This window comes from Cyprinodon variegatus, unplaced genomic scaffold (assembly GCF_000732505.1).
Source record: "Cyprinodon variegatus isolate N-32 unplaced genomic scaffold, C_variegatus-1.0 Scaffold1240, whole genome shotgun sequence".
NCBI classification, from domain to species: Eukaryota; Metazoa; Chordata; class Actinopteri; order Cyprinodontiformes; family Cyprinodontidae; genus Cyprinodon; species Cyprinodon variegatus.
Window position 1 is genome coordinate 100607 of NW_015151693.1, and position 6072 is coordinate 106678.

Sequence of the window (6072 nt, forward strand, 5' to 3'; positions counted from 1 at the left end):
TTTATTGGAGGCCATGGCTGTGATGATGAAGTCTGAGCACCTGCTCTACAACCTGTTTCACCTGATGCAACAGCAGGTTAGCCTTCCAATGGGACGCCGACCCAACCAACCCAGCAAAGCGCAGCGCAGCGCAGCGCAGCCTGATCGACAACAAACCAACAAATAAAACTACATGAAGAGCTTCAACTTTTACAACAAGAAAACGTCCAATAAACAGAGAATGAAGGAGCTGGAGGCGGGAACCCAAACATCTACAGACATGTTCACCACACACACTTCCTGTAGATGTGTGTGTGGCTGCAGATTAATCTGGTGAGGTCGCTCAGATGACACTAATCCCTCCACTGATTATCTAGAGCATAACATCACTCTAATCTGTGGGGGGGGGGGTTAAAGAAGACAGACAAGGTTAAAAAGCAGGGAGGAGATGCTTAACATGTTGGGTTTATTTAACTCCAAACTGGTCTCCTCTTATGGTTCAATCTGCCTCTAATCCAAACAGACAACTGTCATTTACAACCGAATGAAAGGGATTAACAAAGGCAAGATTTCAAGCACGGAAATAACTCCAAACAATAAAGCTGTAAAATCCTTTGGTTTGGTTTTACCTGCGAGCTTCTAGAGCGACGGGATAAACCCTTTAGATGGACGGCTGCAAATCCAGCCAACAAACCTCTGTCTGTGACATCATCTAGAAAATCAAAGAAATTAAAGAGTTGCACCAAAATCCAAGAAAATTATAAACTCATCATAAGATTCTAAACACAAAATATTCCCAATATTGCACAATTATCCTACCTTAACACAGCAAAAACACTAACATTTAATTCCTATGTTAGTGTAGGAATAAAAATATTCATATATTCATTTGTAAATGAGAATAATTAGTTGTGTAAAGCAGCTGATAGCAGGCTAGCAGACGTTTGGTGGTTCTGATAATCACAGCCTTAAATGATGGTTTTCTGGAAGGACGCTTGTCTTCAGCCGGAGTGGGTCAGGATCCAGTATCTTGAAAAAGTCCAAATCTCCTGAGAACTTCTCCACAGACGTATTTTCAGTCAGATTTAACTTTGAGCTTTCTGTTCAGCAGCTAAGGCCACATTCACACATATTTAGAGAAACAAATATCCCCCCCCTCTGTTTTAAATAATAACGTCATGCACACAACATTGTTTACAAAAAACGTATGAAAACATTTACATCAACCTGCGTTAAGGAAGCTAAAGTTGATGCCTGTTGATCAGGAAGCAAATAACCAGCGTTATCAGAAATCTCCACTTTGGCTGGAGGTTTTAGAAACAATCGTTTTGCTGTTATAAAAACGGGGTTTCGATGTAAACGAGAGGCCAAACCGCGGAGAAATATCTGCGTTTTCCCTTCCTGTAAACAGGCTCTGAATGTAATGAGACCCTCCTGTATTCAACATATTCTCATTATCAGTTCGTATGAAATCGTACGAAAAGTTATGCACACTATTTCGTACGTTTTGGACGTTTTTCCTCAAAAAACCACATCAGTGCGCATGCGCTGGCAGACAGAAAAAGAAAAGCAGATCTGCAGACGGACGTAAAACTGGTAAAATCAGTGCAATCATCACTTCTTCATGTCTCTAACTACGTTGCTTGCTGTTTTATATCTTAGGGTTAGGGTTAGGGTCAGGGCTAATTGTAATTTATATTCTATGTTCTTGAATGGTGCGTAAGATGCGCATGCGCATACGTCGAAAAAAACGTCCAAAACTTACGGAATTACGGTGCATAACTTTTCGTACGATTTCATAGGAACTCATAATGAGAATAGGTTGCTGTATTAGGAGCCGTTCTTAGATTCTCCACCATTTAAGGAAAAGTCCGGTCAGCAAGAAATAACCAATGGATCATTATTTATACCTTAACGTAATACGTTCGCCATTTTTGCCCAAATATAGTAGCCCCTCCCTCCTGCCATCTTCCAGCAGTGACGTCACGGTGCGGTAAGCCTAGCGCCATTCTCCCCGCTTTCCAAGCTAAATCAATGGGAACTACTAGACACATCTGCAATCAACAACAATTATTGAAGATTTCCAGAGGACTTCACCATTGAAATTCACCAGAGCTATAGTGAAACTGACAATGCCCACGTGCATGGCAGCTGGATGCTGGAATACATCGAAAAGGGTTATTCCACCTTTCTGATTCCTGATCCTCCACGGACGGGTTGGTCGTTGGATCGCCAACTTGAAGAGGGAGGATTTGCCATCGAACTTCTGGCCAGAGAAAAAACCCGTAATATGTAGCCAACATTTGGAAGAAGGTGAAAAAGGGTCCCAGCGTTCTGGCGCACCTCGCTCTGCTAGCTGCTCCATCTTCACCAGTCGTTTTCCAACAGGAAATACGCAGAGTGTAGAGCGGATGGAGAACTGACCAATCAGAGGCCTCCTACAATTTCTGAGAGGTTCAGCAGAGTGTCTGTGGAAGGGGGCGGAGCATATCTGCATTCACTATGACACACACGCAGACCACCTGGTGTCTGAGCCTTAAGACAGCCCATTGTTCCCAGTTGGAAACCCACCAGAACATGCTAGACGCTCCTGCAGCTGGTTGAGTGCTGCGGGCCCCGGGGCCTCCTCCCTGACATGTTTACTTCCTGGGTTTTCAGCACGTTTGGAGGAATGTTTCCCGTTAGTGATGCGGAGGTCCCAGACTTTCCATAATTACTCTACCAAGCTGTGGATGGGATGTATGTCGCCATGGAGATGTTTCTACCCTGATCCTGAGGAAACAGTTACCTGCGGTTCTTTCTAAAATCACAGCACCTTTTATATCAGGTGAGGTCAGTGAGACGCTGTCCTGCGTTTGGTTCAGGAATGTTAACCAAGCAGCGATCAAGCTGCACTTCTAGGTTCAGTTTTCTTGTTCTGCTCACAATGACCCAAACTGCTACTTCCTGGTTTTCTGGTTCTGATCACTAGAACTTTGTTTCCCCCTCTGGTTCTCTCAGCCGTAAACATCCGCCCTGATCCCTACACACAGCACTATAGTGGTTACGCCATTTTAAATCAGCGTCCAAACGTCTAGTGGATGAAAAAGTGCTGGACTCAAAATTTCCCACAAAGCACCTTGAGAAGTAGTGATCATCCACGGTCACTAGACGAACAGGTATATCCCAGAATGCTTTGCGAGGAGAGCTCTCTTCAGGTAGCGACAGCAGCGACGAATAACTAAGATGGTGCAGGAAGCGTGCGGGGAGGCGGAGCTACGTGACCAACGGAGCAAAAAGCAGTGATCGTCTGTCTGAACGGTCAGTGAACTGAGTTCACTATAAAGTTCACTATAGTGTCCCCGCTCTCTATAGTGATGGAGGGATTTAGGGGTTATGGCGGACGGTGGGACACAGTTTTACGGTTAGCTAGCTGTAGATATCAGGCGGCTCAACCGGAGGTGACCCGGTCAGATCGTGACCTGGTTACGTCTGTCCGTGTCACTACCTGTCGCCGAGCAGGATAATTAGATCCGGATCACCAAAAACTACGCAATAACGGCACCGAAAATACTTATTTATATACTTAAAACATTAAAGAATGCTAAACTACATCGTATAGAAAATACTGGAAGAAATGGAAACGTTTTCCATTCTCTCCGTTCTACTGCGTGATGTCATCATCGGACACGCTCAGAGCATCACAGTAACGGTCCAAAGAATAATGAAGTGTTTTGCTTTATTTAGCTTTTAGAATATGTGATATTTATGCAACTAACAAAATATTCAAAAGGAACCCGCCGCCGGAAAAGACAAAAGAATAAAAAACGAAGAAAAACGTATTGAACAGAAGTTATTCTGGTCAGGCATGCGCAGGACGGACGGTGCTTCCGGGACGGATCGGGTAATGACCGTCCATCCAGAGTAAATAATCCCACATATTCAGAGATTTGGATTCTGTTATTAAAAAAGATAAAGTTCCAGAGAGGACATTTCGCCTCTAGCTAGGCTCTGTCCACAGAAATGCGTCAAACTGTTTACAGACTAAAAAGGCGTCCAAGTTTGCGACTTTAGTCTCTGTTGATAAAGAAGCTCTTTAACTCCTCAGTCTGAACCTGAACCACCGACAGCCTGTTCTTCCTCTCTGCTCTTTTCCTTTTAGCTAAAACAGAGTCGCTTAAACTGCGTTCTGTCCTTAAGGCCTGCCTGTAGGGGGCAGCGTAGTCAGGAGGCAGACTAGGCAGCTGCCTAGGGCCCCAAATGTCCTACATCCACCCCTGGAGGAACGTATTTCTTTAGGTTTGCTGACTTTATGTCAACATTGTTCCTTCCTGGTTAACATGACGGATTATTGACGGTTGTGTTGCAGGACGTTTGTCCGCGTGTCCCGGGGTTAAACTGGACTGAGCTGTTCTGCTTCGCCATCAGGATTCCGGTTCCTTCCGGTTCTAAACGTTCCTATAAACCTCAGCAGAACAACGTTTTCAGCAAAAACATGAAAGCAAAACGGTTTTCCAGACGGTAGAAAGTTCCCCTCGCTTCAACATGGAAGCCGCGTCCTGAAAAGGAAAATTTAGGACCTTTTTTTATCTTTATTAGTGTTTTGGTGAAACAGAAGGACAGCTTTAAGGGGCGGAGCCAGCTCACTTTTCCACTAAATCAATAAAATCATCATTTTAAACGTTATTCCTGCCTGAGAGCAGCGGCGGCAGCTGCTGCTCCTCCTGACGCTGGACCAGTCAGCAGCGGCGGCGGTTTAACCGAGGAGGTTAATCAGATTCATCCCTGACCAGTTCCCTGAACGTCCCGGGTAGAGGGGGACGGACGCCGCTGCGTGTCTCCGTCTCACTCTCATCATTAGAAAAGGAAATTGCGGCTCGTCTGCGGCAGATGAAGAATATGATATTTCCATTTCTGCTCCTCGGCGCGGCGCCGCTGCACCAGCAAAGCGTAATCACAACACTGTCACAACGCATCCAGCTCACAATAGATCATCCAGCGGCGCTGGAGTTCCAACGCCGCTTCATTCGGCTTCAGCTTCAACCAACAGAATATTTCCTTTACTTTGCTTTGATCTGGTTAATTGATCGACCTTATAGATGACGGATCCACAGGAAGGCGCTGCTCTGCCTGATTTAACATCTGATGGTGTCTCCTAACCAGTCCAGCTTTCTGAGCGCCGTCGCCGAGGCGGGCTGGACAGCAGGAAGTAACAGCAGACGCCGCAGCGACTGAGGAGCCGATAAACAGCTTCAGCTGGAGGTGACATCAGCCTCCTGCTGAGCCAAGAGGACAATTATTATCATTTATCCACTTCAAACGCTGAAGCTTCAAATTCCTCTTTTCTTTCCTATCAAACTTTTTTCCTTCCACTAAACTTTCTATTAATCGTTGAACTACAGCAGCTTTCCCCAGAAACACTCTAAATACGTCATCCTGTGAAAAAGGATCCATATTTAGGGTTTTATTCGTCTTTATTATAATAAATAAAAATAAACTAGCTGAGACAGTGAGAGTGGAAGAAAGGAGGAACTCCTCTAGAACGTCTGGAGACGTCAGAGGCTTCACCAGAACCGCTGCAACACACACCTCTACAGAGGAGCCTTCCTGCCTACAGCATCAGCAGCGGATGAAGAACATCCTGCAGGAGTCAGGAGAACATTTGATTTTCCTTTAATGAAGAGTTGGAATTTAGTTTAATGGATTTCAGGGAATCAGAAAATTGTTCTGAGTTGATCCCAAAGATTTCCATTAATTTTTAAGTCAGAAATGGAACAAATGGTCATTTTTTCCTTTCACTAAACTTCCCAAAGTGATTCTCAGCTTCTTTAGCAGCAGCTCTTTGTTCATAATCACCTTTTATAGCTTTAAATATGATTATTTATCATTTTAATTCTGAGCCACAGGAATTAAAATTATTCAGTAAAAAATGACTGGAAATATATTTAATTTTTCTCTGAACATCATGAATCAACTTCAGCTTCACAGTTAGAGTCAGTTAACCTTCAAAGGACATTTCTACAGTTTTATCAGCTGCAGAACAAGGAAGGAAGGAAGGAAGGAAGGAAGGAAGGAAGGAAGGAAGGAAGGAAGGAAGGAAGGAAGGAAGGGAGG

The 6072-nt window shown here is 44.4% G+C and overlaps 1 protein-coding gene across 1 annotated transcript in view; it reads right to left on the reverse strand.

Annotated features, from left to right (window-relative positions):
• The window catches only part of LOC107102355 (transcription factor 4-like), a gene marked incomplete at its 3' end in the record, with an annotated part of 170571 nt that overhangs the window by 88228 nt on the left and 76271 nt on the right, over positions 1–6072 (reverse strand). The window lies entirely within an intron of this gene.